The sequence below is a fragment of the Paracoccidioides lutzii genome (genome assembly GCF_000150705.2).
Source record: "Paracoccidioides lutzii Pb01 unplaced genomic scaffold supercont2.47, whole genome shotgun sequence".
NCBI classification, from domain to species: Eukaryota; Fungi; Ascomycota; class Eurotiomycetes; order Onygenales; family Ajellomycetaceae; genus Paracoccidioides; species Paracoccidioides lutzii.
In genome coordinates, this window is record NW_015440993.1 from 71,676 (window position 1) to 85,877 (window position 14,202).

The window sequence follows — 14,202 nt, forward strand, 5'->3', positions numbered from 1 at the left end:
TCTTATAAATCAAATTTATAAATATTTAACAGATACAATGATCAGTCAAATTTGATAATTCAAAGCATCTCACTAATAAGAAAAAACTAATATTTAAAAATTAACTCTAACAAATAAGATACAAGCTAATTATTAATATCAACCACTTTTCAACTGAAGAAAGTTGAATTGTATATATAGAAAACTAAACAAATAATAAAGTAGTAAATAAGAAAAAATCATTCTGAAAAGTTTAATACTATATAATAGATTTTTAAGTATTTGCAAAACATATATAAGAATGTCAATAAGCTTGAAAATGTAAAGATAAAATACTGACAGCTGATAATAGGAAATGAGAATAACTATTATATATTTATAATCAAGTTCTTACATCTGACTAATAAAATTTAGAGTTAGAAAAAAAAAATATAAAGTTGACTTTTTTCACAAACTATTCTTTGATTTTCAATATATGATTACAGTAGTCTATATCAATTACAGTACTTTTTGTGAGATTCAATAGATTTATATTTAAACCGCTCATTATCTCAAAAGTATATTTAATCAAAACAACTAATAATTGCTCAACTATAAAGAAACTCTGAAAATCTAAATCAATTATAAAGATATCTCTATAAGACAAAGTAATTATAAATTAACTTTTCTCATATTACTATAAATAATTAAAGATAGACTAAAAATGAGAATTGAAAAAAAAAATATAAAATATTTTAACTATCAAAGCAAAGATTATATAGTACGAAAATGCTCACATAAGTAAAAGATTGAACTGAAAAAAGTAGATACTGAGACTGCTATTATTAAGTCAGAAAAAGATTAAATTTGAGAGAAGTTTTCTTTTCAAATAAGATAATTATATTAGAAACTTTGAATATAAACAAGCTGATAAGTAAAAATTCTTTTGTTGAAAATATTAAAATAATTTTTAATAAATATATTATTTTTATAAAATTATTAACAAATTCTAAAGCAAATTGCTATATTCTTATCAACTCAAGTTTTGAATAAAAATACATCATAATATTAAAAATTAACTTTGAAAATATAAAGAGAAATTATCAGATTATGAGCTTCAATAATGAGAAAGAAACTTCAATCACAGAAGTTATTTTTTTATATTTATAAATATACAGAAAAAGGTTCTTAAATATATTAATACTGATGATAGATCTAAGAAGTACTGATATAATTCTAGAATGAGTTTGACTGATAAAGTAAAAGATATAATTAAATATAAAGGATCAATGATTATTTTTATCAAGTTCAAAGACATCTGCAGATGAATCATCAGAAGAACATAGTATAGTAATCTTAAAAAATATTTTGAAGAGATTAATGATAAAATCAACGTATCAACAAGATGTAAACTGTTGTGATAGACTTATTGATGAGAAATTTAAGCAGAAAGTTACTAAAAGAAGTAAGATCATAAACAGCTGAAATAATTTTTCAAAAAGATCTATTAGAGCTTAATAAAAGAATAAATCAAACAAGTAATAAAAAATAATATTCATTGAGAATATAATATTTTATTATTATAAAAGAAGTAAAAAGTTAGAAGTCTTTATTTTAAATCTCTATAAAATAGATAAAATCATTGAGAAAAAGAAGATTATTATTGATACAGAATTGAAAAATGAAAAAATAATTAATAAACAGCTGTTAGAAAACTATAAAAAACTCTGTAGTATTTTTTCAAAAATAATCTTTAATCAATTATCATTTATATAAAAAGAGTAAATTATAAAATTGAGCTTAAAAAGAAAACTGATTTGTATAAAGCTATCAATCATATATCATTATATTAAATAAGCTTGAAGAAGCTTGAGATAGTTAAACAGTATCTTGAAACTAATTTTGAAAAAGATTTTATTTTATTAATTGCTTTCTTTTTTGCATTCTGAATTCTTATAGTTTATACAGTAAGCAAATTGAGATTCTGTATAAATTATCACAGACTAAACACAGTCTCAAAGAGGAACTGATACTCATTTTCACTAGTTGATAAGCTCATGAAGTAGTTAAATAGAGTAAAATTCTTTATCAAATTGAATATTTGTTAAGACCTTCATTGAATATATATATATATTAAGACTGAAGATTTGACTATCTTTAAAATATATTATGAAATCTACAAGTATAAGATCATATTCTTTGATCTAAGTAATGATTTGATAATTTTTCAGAACTTCATTAACACTATTTTTTTGACTACTTGAATCAGTTCATGACTGCTTTTGTGAATAATTTACTTATTTAACTCTCATCCATCTTTTATTGCACAATTAGCGTGGTATCACTAGGTGTAAAATAAAGGCATTTGTCAGCATATCTCAACCAATAGGTTCACATACTATTTTGTATAAGCTGCTATTGGTCACTGCAGATTCACACTTTCACGATTTTCATAGAAGCAGAAAACGCGTTGAGAATTCTAATCTACTTACGCGTTGAAAATTCAAATTTACCTACATAATGAGAACTCAGACCTATCTATATATCTATCATGAAGCTCTACTCGCCTGTAAATATGGAATTTACAGAAAATTCAGATGATTTTCTAGAATTCTGATTTTCATCTATATATTAAAAATTTAATCTATTGTATAGAATCTATGAAAAAATCTAGTAGAATCTCTACAAAGTAAAAATGAGCAATTGAGAAAGTTATTGCAGAGATATCATCTCTAGAATCAGTCAAATTTCTTACTTTAGAACCTAGTTCACAGCTATTAAATCTTCATATTTCATCAGATATTGATATTTAAAGTATTAATGCCTTATTTATCTTATTGTTCTCTGAAGATTTTATTCATAATATCATCATTTTAACCAATCTTTATGCATAATTGAAGGGAGATGATGAAGATACTAGATAATAAAACTCTAAAGAGCTTTGAAAAAAATAAAAAAAAAAAATAAAAAAGAGAAAATTCCTATAGAAACTTCTATAAAACCCTCTATATTTATGAAAATATCTAAGAAATTGAAAATTTCTATTCAGCAATATTCATAGAAAAAGACCACTTTAGAGAAAATAAAGATATTTTTAAAAGTTTTTATTTATATGAGATTTATAAATCTAGCTGGATTAATTATTACTTGAAGAAGAATCTAAGACAAAATTATATTCATTTAATTTAATTCTATATAACCTTGAAACATTTTGAGCAAATCAAGTATTACTTTCATATATTCAATTTTTAAGAAGCTTATCAGCCAGATTCTAAGAATAAAGATTGATAATATAATATAGAGCTTTTAACTTCTAACTTTTATAATATTTGCTGAAAATATTACACCTATGACTTATAGATTTTTATAGATGAAATCATGATTATATACTTTGATCAAAGTCAGCACACATATAAAATACCTGCTAAATCAATTCCTTAGAGATATAAAATCTTTAGACTAGCAGAATATGAATATCTTTATATATTTTTCTAATCTAACTATTGATAAAGCATAATACTTATGTTTTAATTTTTAAGAATTATCAAAACTAAATTCATAGTCATAAATATGATTCAATAGCTTTTAAAATATCTATTATTAGATCTATTGAGGAATTAGATATTAAACTCTCTATTGAGAAATCAAATACTAAATCATATACTGAGAAATCAAATACTAGACCTTTTACTGAGGAATTGAATACTAGACTCTTTACTAAGAAATCAAATATAAAACCTTTTATTGAGGCTCCTATCATTGAAATTTCTATCATTAAAGCTTTTTCTACTAGTAAAGCTCTTACTAAGCTTTTTGCTGAAAAGTCAGCTAATTAACAAGTTACTCTATACTCAATTTATCTAAACAACTACTTTAACTCTATTCAATTATTTCATGTACTTCAAGAGCATAGCTATAGAGCTTGTAGCACTACTTGCTCTAATCAAATTCCTTTTATTCTAGCAAAGCTTTAAGAGTATTAAAAATTAAAGACTATTTCATAAAATACTTTATATACTATAAAAATAAATAAAATTCTCTATTTAGCTTAACAAAATAATAATATAATATTAGCTCTTACTACTATTTATTCTTTATATATTTTTATTGAATAATTTTGAAAATAGTCTAGAGAACTTTTAATCAATACTCATAGAGTTCACTCAGTCTTTGAAAATTAATTTAGAAAGAATCTTTAGATTCTAAAGATTATTGATGACTATAATTATAATATAAATAAAGTTGATCTAGCAAATCAGTATAAAGCTTTTTATAGCTCTTATAAAGTGAGCTATTAGACCTAGTTGCTTATTTTCTATTAAATTATAAATACTGCTATTGTTAATATATGAAAACTTTATTATATATATATAAAACAGTAAGAAGTCTCTAGGCTTTTTACTCATATAAGCTTTTATTAAAAGCTCTATTAGCAACTCTTTGAATTCAATTTAAAGATTCATAAAAATCTACTCTGTGAGCAATCAAATCTAAAGTTTATTTATTAATAAATTTCTCTATTAAAGCTTATAATTTGTATCTGGTATTATTATATATAAAAGCTAAGTCAGCAGAAGAGTAGACAAGCTTTTAGATCAAGATCTGAATGCTTAGTATGTAAAAATATGACTCTTTGCTTGAAAACTAGATGTTAAGAGAAATTTTATGATATTGACAAAGCTGAAGAATTTATATAATTTAATTAAGCTTAACTTATTATAATATATCAATATCAAATAATACGCAATATTATACTATGTAGTTAATAATATCACGTATAATATATACTAATGAAATCGCGTTAATTGTGCAATAAAAGACGGATAAAAAGATAGTAAAACCTTGAAAGAATATAAGAAACATGTTAAAATGATATTGACTAGATTGTGAAAGGCTGAACTATAAATAAGTATCTAAAAATATAAGTTTTATATTCAACAGACAAAGTATTTAAAATTTATGATCACTGATCAAAGGATTAAAATTGATTTTGAAAAGATTACAGTAATATTATGATGAGCAGTATCTAGTACAGAATGACTTCACTATATATACATATGATGAGCTTATCTATGAGCTCAAATTAGTTAAATCTAGTATTAGCTGTAGGGGGTTAAGCTCTAAGAACTACAGGTTAGTCCTCCTATATAACAAGGATGAATTGCTTGAGAAAGAGAAGAAAAGAATAAGATAAGAACACAAGCTTAAGCAAGCTCACATAGCATGATCACATGCGTACATGCAAATGATGACTAGGCTGAGTCAGTCAGCCAGAATGAATCTAATAGTTCAGCTCCTTATAATACTCCTCTTCTCTCTCTTTGTTATAAGCCTTTACAACTATTTAAAGTCCTCTTTATATCTAATTTTACCTGCTGAGAGGTTTCTCAAGTGTCTAAAGTCTTCACTTCTTGTAGAAGACTCATATCATTCCATGTAGACTCAACTCAACCTACTCATTTAACAAGGTATTGCTTTTTTCTCTGGTAGGTTCATTCACCTCAAATTTCCTCAATCTCAAACTCAGATCCTTCTGGAGTCTCTATAGTAGGTGGCTACCAGTTGGTTTGCCTTTGACTAGGCAGGGGATCTGTTACTGCAGCATATAGAAGCTTTACATTAAAGACATTGTGAATGTCAGGTGAGATATTCAGTTGATAAGCAGAGAATTCTATTTTTTCTAGCACAGTATATTGATTATATTTTGCATTCAGCTTCTTGCACAGGTGATTAGTTCTCATGTTTTCTAAGCTCAACCAGATCTTATCTCCAGGTTAAAAGCTTGAAGCTGAGTCTTTTTATCTATTCATGTAGTTCTCTTGAGATTGCTAAGCATCTGTCATTTTTACTTGAGCTCACTTCAACACTTCATAGGCCTTTCTCATACAATCATCTGCAAACTCAATGAGATTATATGATGTTTCAACAGAGAGTGCATCAGCTATATTAATGAAGAAGATATGAAAAAAATATGTTAAAAAAAATGAGCTCACATCTGTTGAGGCAGCATCTCTATTATTAATAGTCAGCTCTCTCAGAGAGAGTCATTCACATCAGTCATCCTGTTGAAAGCTAATATACTTGTGTAGATAGATTTTCAGAGTCTGATTCATTTGCTCTGTAGCTTCATCAGTCTCTGAGTGATAAACTATGAAGAGTCATCTCTTAATATTTAATTTCTCACACATCTGAGTTCAAAACATGCTTGTGAAGGCTGACTCTTGATCTGATACTACTGCCTTAGAAATGTTATATTAAGGAATGATGTTGTGAAGGAATACTCTAGTCACTATCTTCACATCAGTTTTCTTAACTACTTTTAATATAAATCTCTTGATCAGTTTATCTGTTATAATCATGATATTTGTATATTCTTTAAAGCTTGATAAGTTCATAATAAAGTTCATAGAAAGCTTCTGCCACATGTGTTCAGAAATGAGAAGAGGCTTAAGCAGTCTCTAATATTAATCTCTTCATGCAGTGTTTGATCTGCAAAAGTGACAGTTCCTGATCATTCTTCTCATATCAGTAGCATAGTCTGACCAGTAGAACTCATATCTTAGAACTTCTGCTATTTGCTCTCACTCAGAATGACTAGTAATAGATGAGTCATGAGCCTCATGCACTAATCTGATTTGAAGAGGTTTGAAGTCTGACACTCACTTATGACTTTGAAAGAGAAGCTCCTCATTCTCATTTAAAGAGCACTCAGAGATGGAGACCTTAATGCTGAGTTCAGAAGAAAATCTGAATCTTTTCTCATGAAGAGTTTGCTTCAGATACTGCAGGATCTTGTCATTTTTGTAAGTCTTATTTCACTGAGCTTGAAGAGACATCTCAGGTTTCACACTGACAGTAACCACTCTTGATTTCATTTCAGATGCTAGGACATTAAACTTAAGTAGCTGAGCTTGTCTCTGCTTGATTCTCTCATCATCAGTGCTCTATGACATGTTCTGCTCTCTTTGTGATAGAGTATCTGATTCAGTGTTCAACTTCTCTGACTGGTAATCAATTCTGAAGTTGAATTGATAGAGAATATTCATTCAATATAGCTGTCTTTCATTTAGTCTGTGTGTAGTCATGAAGTATTCTAGATTTTTATAATCTGTAAGGATCTTGAATTCTTTTATACTTCATAGCTCAATATCTCATTTCTTTAAATACTTAATTATTGCTAATAACTTCTTATCATGAATCTCATAGTTGCATTCTGCAGGTGAATGCTTGTGAGAAAAGAAGGCACATGAATGTAGAATGCTCTACTCATCATATTGTAGCATCACTTCTCCTGAGACATAATCTGAGAAGTCTGTTTTCAATATAGTCTCATAGTCAGAGTTGAATTAAAGCAGGATTGAAGCAGAGATAAACATTGATATTAGACAATTAAAAGCTTTCTCAGTCTTGCTTATCTACAAAAAAGAAACATTTTTGTGTGTAAGAATTATCAGTGAGATCATGATCTTTGAGAAATCTCTAATAAATTGTCTATAGAAATTGGCAAAGTCTAAAAATCCTCATACACTCTTAAAAGTAGTAGATGTCATCTATTCCAAAACAGCTTTAATCTTCTCTAAATTTATTCATATATCCTTGCCTGCTTCAATGATGAATTCAAAATATTTAGTGCTGTTCATCTTGAACTCACTCTTTCTGATGTCTGCCTGCAGGCCTGCTTTCTGTAGACACATAAGCATCTTTTGTACATGCTCATGATGCTCCTGTAAGCTTCTTGAGGAAAATATCAAGATGTCATCTAAATAAGCTAAGCAGAAGTTATCCAGATATCTATATAATGCTTAGTTGATATATTTTTGAAATGTACTTGAAGCATTGGTCAAACCAAAGAGTGTAACCAGCCACTCAAATAGCTCATATCTGGTTCTAAAGACCATCATTCACTCATCATCTTTCATAATTTGAATCTTGTGAAAAGCTGTAATAATGTCCACCTTAGTGAATCATTTAGTCTATTCAATTCACTGTAGAGTCTCACTGATCAATGGTAGAGAATATTGATTCTTTTGAGTAATTTTATTAACAGCTCAATAGTTCACAAAGAATCTTAGTCCACTTTCAGACTTCTTTACAAATATTATAGAGGTGACTGTAGGAGAGTTGCTCACTCTAATAAAACTCCTATTTAAATAATCTGTAAGACTCTTTCACAGAGTCAGTAGTTCCTCTCAAGACATATTATATAGTGAGCCTCAAGGGGGTTGTTCTATGCTATCATTAGTCTTTTTAATCAGTTCAATCCTATGATTTCTACCTAGGCCACAAAGTGGAGGTAGAGTGTTAGTAGCTTTCTTATCAAATATGTTCAAAAACTCATAATAATATTTAGGCAGCTTTTCTCTAGAGTCAATCTTTGATTTCACTTTTAGAGTCTTTTGAATGTCAGTCAAACTGACAGTGGATATCTTGATGTTTCACTTCTCTTAAGTGCTTATAAGCTTAGAGAAGCTTATAGCAGAGATGGAAATCACATCAGCTTTTGCATTTGAACTAGACTATACCTCTATACCACTCTCTTCAAATCTCATAATTCTTTGATGAGGAATCATGATCATCTTTTGCTGGGCCAGCCAGGGGTCACCTAGATACATATCATGATCATATAATTCATTCACTATATAGAGAAAGGCTCATTCACTTATATGACTATCTATATCAATTCAAATGCCAGTCACTATGCTTGTGAAGAGTCCCATGGAGTCTTCAAAGCTGATCATTTTAACAGAGGGAATTTCAATGCACAGGAGCTTATGCTTGTTAATGTAGAATTGAGAAATAAGATCATAGACATTACATTCACTGTCTATTATTACTCTAGTTGAAAAGACATTATTGTAAAGGGTTAAGCTCTAAGAACTAGAGGCTAGTCCTCCTATATAAGGACGAATTGCTTGAGAAAGGAAAGAAAAGAATGAGATGAGAACTCAAGCTTAAGCAAGCTCACATAGCATGATCATGTGCATATGTGCAATTGATGGCTAGGCTGAGTCAGCCAGTCAGAGCAAATCTAAAGGTTCAACCTCTTATAATACTCCTCTTCTCTCTCTTTGTTGCAGGTCTTTATGACTATTTAAAGCTCTTTTTACATCTAATTTTGCCTGTTGAAAGGCCTCTCAAGTGTTTAAGATCTTCACTTCTTGTAGGAGACTCATGTCATTTCATGTAGACTCAGCTCAATCTACTCATTTAACAAGGTATTGCTTTTTCCTCTAGTAGATTCATTCACTCTGAATTTTCTCAATCTCAAACTCAGATCCTTCTGAAATCTCTATAGCAGGTGACTGTCAGTCAGTTTATCTCTTACTAGACAGAAAATCTGTTGCTGCAGCATGTAGAAGCTTTACATTAAAGACATTGTGAATGTCAGATGAGATATTCAGTCAGTAAGTATGAGATTCTATCTTTTCTAGCACAGTATATTGATTGTATTTTGTGTTCAGCTTCTTGCACAGACAATTAATTCTCATGTTCTCTAAGCTCAATCAGACCTTATCTCCAGGTTGAAAGCTTGAAGTCAGGTCTCTTTGTCTATTTATATATTTCTCTTAAGATTGCTGAGCATCTGTTATTTTTACTTAAGCTCACTTCAACACTTCACAGATCTTTCTCATATAATCATCTGCAAACTCAATGAAATTATGTGGTGTTTCAACAGGAAGTGCATAAGCTATATCAATGAAGAAGATGTGGAAAAGATGTGTTAAAAAAAATGAGCTCATGTCTGTTGAGACAGCATCTCTATTATTGATGATCAGCTCTGCTAGAGGGAGTCATTCATACCAGTAATTCTGTTGAAAGCTAATATACTTGCATAGATAAATTTTCAGAGTCTGATTCATTTACTTTGTAGCTCCATCAGTCTCTGAGTGATAGACTGTGAAGAGTTGTCTCTTAATGTCTAATTTCTCACACATTCAAGTTCAAAACATGCTTGTGAAAGCTGACCCTCAATCTGACATTACTATTTTAGAAATGTCATGTTGAGGGATGATGTTGCAAAGAAACACTCTAGCCACTGTCTCTGCATCAGTTTTCTTAATTGCTTTTAATATAACTCTCTTGATCAGTCTGTCTATTATAATCATGATGTTCATGTATTCTTTAAAGCTTAGTAAGTCCACAATAAAGTTCATGGAAAGCTCCTGTCATATGTGTTCAGGAATGAGAAGAGGCTTAAGCAGTTCCTGATGTTGATCTCTTCATGCATTGTTTGATCTGCAAAGATGACAGTTCCTGATCATTCTTCTCACATCAGTGACATAGCTTGATCAGTAGAACTCACATCTTAGAATTTCTACCATTTGCTCTCACTCAGGATGGTCAGTAAGAGGTGAATCATGAGTCTTATATACTAACCTGGTTTGAAGAGGTTCAAAGTCTGGCACTCACTTACAATCTTGAAAGAGAAGCTCTCCATTCTCATTGAAAGAGCACTCAGAGATGGAGATATTAATGTCAAGTTCAGAAGAAAATCTAAATCTTCTCTCATGAAAAATTTACTTCAGATGCTGCAGAATCTTGTCATTTTTGTGAGCCTTATTTCACTGAGCTTGAAGAGACATCTCAGGTTCCATGCTGGCAGTGATCACTATTGATTCCATTCCAGATGCCAGTATATTAAACTTAAGTAGTTGAGCTTGTCTCTGCTTGATTCTCTCATCATCAGTGCTCTGTGACATGTTCTGCTCTCTTCACAATAGGGCATCTGATTCAGCATTCAACTTCCCTGGCTGGTAATCAATTCTGAAGTTGAATCAATAGAGAATATCTATTCAACATAGCTGTTTTTCATTTAGTCTGTGTGTAGTCATGAAGTATTCTAGATTCTTATGATCTGTGAGAATCTTGAATTCCTTTACACTTTATAGCTCAGCATTCCATTTCTTTAAACACTCAATTATCACTAATAACTCCTTATCATGAATCTCATAGTTGCATTCCATAGGTGAATACTTGTGAGAGAAGAAGACACATGAGTGTAGAATGCTCTGCTCATCATATTGTAGCAGCACTTCTTCTGAGATATAATCTGAGAAGTCTGTTTCCAATATAGTCTCATGATCAGGGTCAAATAGAAGCAGGATTAGAGCAGAGATAAACATTGATTTTAGACACTTAAAAACTTCCTCAGCCTTGCTCATCCACAAAAAAGAAACATTCTTGCATGTAAGAATCATCAGTAAGATTGCAATCTTTGAGAAATCCCTGATAAATCATCTATAGAAATTGACAAAGTCTAAAAATCCTCATACATCTTTAAGAGTAGTAGGTTTTACTCATTTCAAAACAGCTTTAACCTTCTCTGAATCTATTCATATACCCTTGCCTGCTTCAATGATGAATTCAAGATATTTTGTGCTGTTCATCTCAAACTCACTCTTTCTGATGTCTGCCTGCAGGCCTGCTTCTCATAGATGCATAAGCATCTTTTGTACATACTCATGATGCTCTCATAAGCTTCTTGAGAAAAATATCAAGATGTCATCTAAATAGGCTGAGCAGAAGTTATCCAGATATCTACATAATGCCCAGTTGATATATTTTTGAAATGTGCTCAGAGCATTGGCCAAATCAAAGAGTGTAACCAGTCACTCAAATAGCCTGTATTTGGTTCTAAAGGCTGTCATCCACTCATCATCTTCTGTGATTTGAATCTTGTGAAAAGCTGCAATAATATCCAGCTTAGTGAATTATTTAGTCTGTTCAATTCACTGTAAAGTCTTACTGATTAATGATAGAGAATATTAATCCTTTTAGATGATTTTGTTAAGAGCTTGATAGTTCACACAGAATCTTAGCCCACCTCCAGGCTTCTTTGTGAATAGTATGGGAGTGACTGCAGGGGAGTTGCTCACTATAATAAAACTTTTATTCAGATAATCTGTAAGAATCTTTTATAAAGTCAGTAGTTCCTCTTGAGATATATTATATAATAAGCCCCAATGGGGTTATTCTGTACTACCATCAGCCTTTTTAATTAGTTCAATTCCATGATCTCTATTTGAGCCATGAAGTAGAGGTAGAGCATCAGCAGCTTCCTTATCAAATATGTCCAAAAACTTATGATAATGTTCAGACAGCTTTTCTCTAGAGTCAATCTTTAGTTTTACTTCTACAGTCTTTTGAATATCAATCAAACTGACAGTGAAGATCTCAATGTTTCACTTCTCTCAAGTGCTCACAAGTCTAGAGAAGCTTACAGCAGAGATGGAAATCACATCAGCTTTTGCATTTGAACTAGGCTCTACCTCTATGCCACTCTTTTCAAATCTTATAATTTTTTGATGAGGGATCACAGTCACCTTTTGCTGGGCCAGTCAGGGGTCAACTAGATACATATCATAATCATGTAACTTATTTACCATGTAGAGAAAGGCTCATTCAGTTATATAACTGTCTATATCAATTTAAATGCTAGTTACTATGCTTGTGGAGAGTCCCATAAAGTCTTCAAAGCCAGTCATTTTAACAGGAGGAATTTTAATGCACAGAAGCTTATGCTTGTTAACATAAAATTGAGAAATAAGACCATAGACATTACATCCACTGTCTATCATTGCTCTAGTTGAAAAGGTATTATCTACTAGAGCATTGGCAGTGAACAGTTTGAATATCATCTTAGATTTAAATCTTCTCCATTGCTTTCTCATAAGCTTCTTATTTCACTTCTTTCAGTGTCTTTTGGTTGGAGCTACTCTTTTCTCAAATCTTCACTCTTATTCATATCATTGTTGTCCACTACCAGCTCAGAGATCACCTTAGCTATTGTGAGGGTGACAGAATGTCTGAGAGATTTGAACAAACAGCTCTTAATCATATGATCTTCAGCTTCACATCTCAGGTACAGACCTTGCTCTCTTCATTGATTAACCTTTGTCTGATTTATCAATTTGATGTGGTAGGTGCTTGGGATCACAGCACCAGGAGAGAGATTCATCAGATTATCAGTGGAAGCTTGAGACTAGTTTCATCAGTCAAGGACAGCATGATGAAGTAGAGAGTGTGAATTAGATGTTGTATGATTCAAAGAAGATCTGCTCTCATGATGTTTAGATCACTGTCTTAAAGTCTTAAGCTCAAAGAGTTGATGATCAACTAATCTAAGCTCCCTGCAGTAATTCTCATAGAGAGACAGTTTTCTTACACTCACTATGCCTTCACTCAACTCCATGCTTAGAGTAGATTTCAAATACCTCTTTTTAACATGATCATCTCATTTGTGATCACCAGCTTCCAGCAATAGCTGATTAAATTCAGGTAAAAAGTCAAAGAAAGCTCTTCTACTCTGTTGTAGATTGTTGAGCTTTTGCATAGTCTTTTTCTGTTGTGCAGAATCACTAAAGAGCATGTGTGTCTGCTTTAGTAAGCTCTCTATCATGAAGTTGATCTTGTTCTTATTATTCTCAACTCAGGGGTAAACTTGAGCTGCTGCCATTCCTTCCAGTCTTAAGTACACATATCAAGCACATTCCTCATTATTATCTAAAGCTTTTCCATTGACCTTAAGTTTTGATTGAAGCTTTAGCTCTCACTGAGGGTAGTGCTTCAGATTAGAATCATCATACTTCTTGTAGTTCAGTAGCTTGGTCTTTGATCTTCTGACTGCAATGAGTGGTTGTGTGTTCAATTGAGAGAGAGTTGATGTTGAGATGTTCAAAGCTTGTTGTAGATTAGCTATTTCAGCTTGCTGAGCTGCTATTAAATCCCTGTTCTCACACTGGACCTGTTCCTGCTGTTGAAGAAAGATCATTCATTGTTGTTCAAAGCTGCTGAGAGCATCTCTGCTCATTACTTCATGTTGATTCATTTATTGTATAAGTCTGCCACTTTATCTCATTCAGCTAGATGTTTTCAATGTTGCTTGTTCATTTGTTAGCATGATTATTAACCCAGTCTATTCATATATCAGTGCTATCACTGAACTTTGTGATGCAGGATTTAAAGCTCTCAATAGTATATCATATATCAGTACATTTGCTGAGCTTCATGATACAGAATTAAGACTCTCAGTGATCTATCAATGAAAGGAGTGAAGCAATTCATAATGTAAAGAGTTAAGCACTAAGAACTATAGACTGGTCCTCCTATATAATAAGAATGAATTGCTTGAGAAAGAGAAGAAAAGAATAAGATGAGAATATGAGCTTAAGCAAGCTCACATAGCATGATCATGTGCGCATATGCAAATGATAACTAGGCTGAGTCAGCTAGCCAGAGTGAATC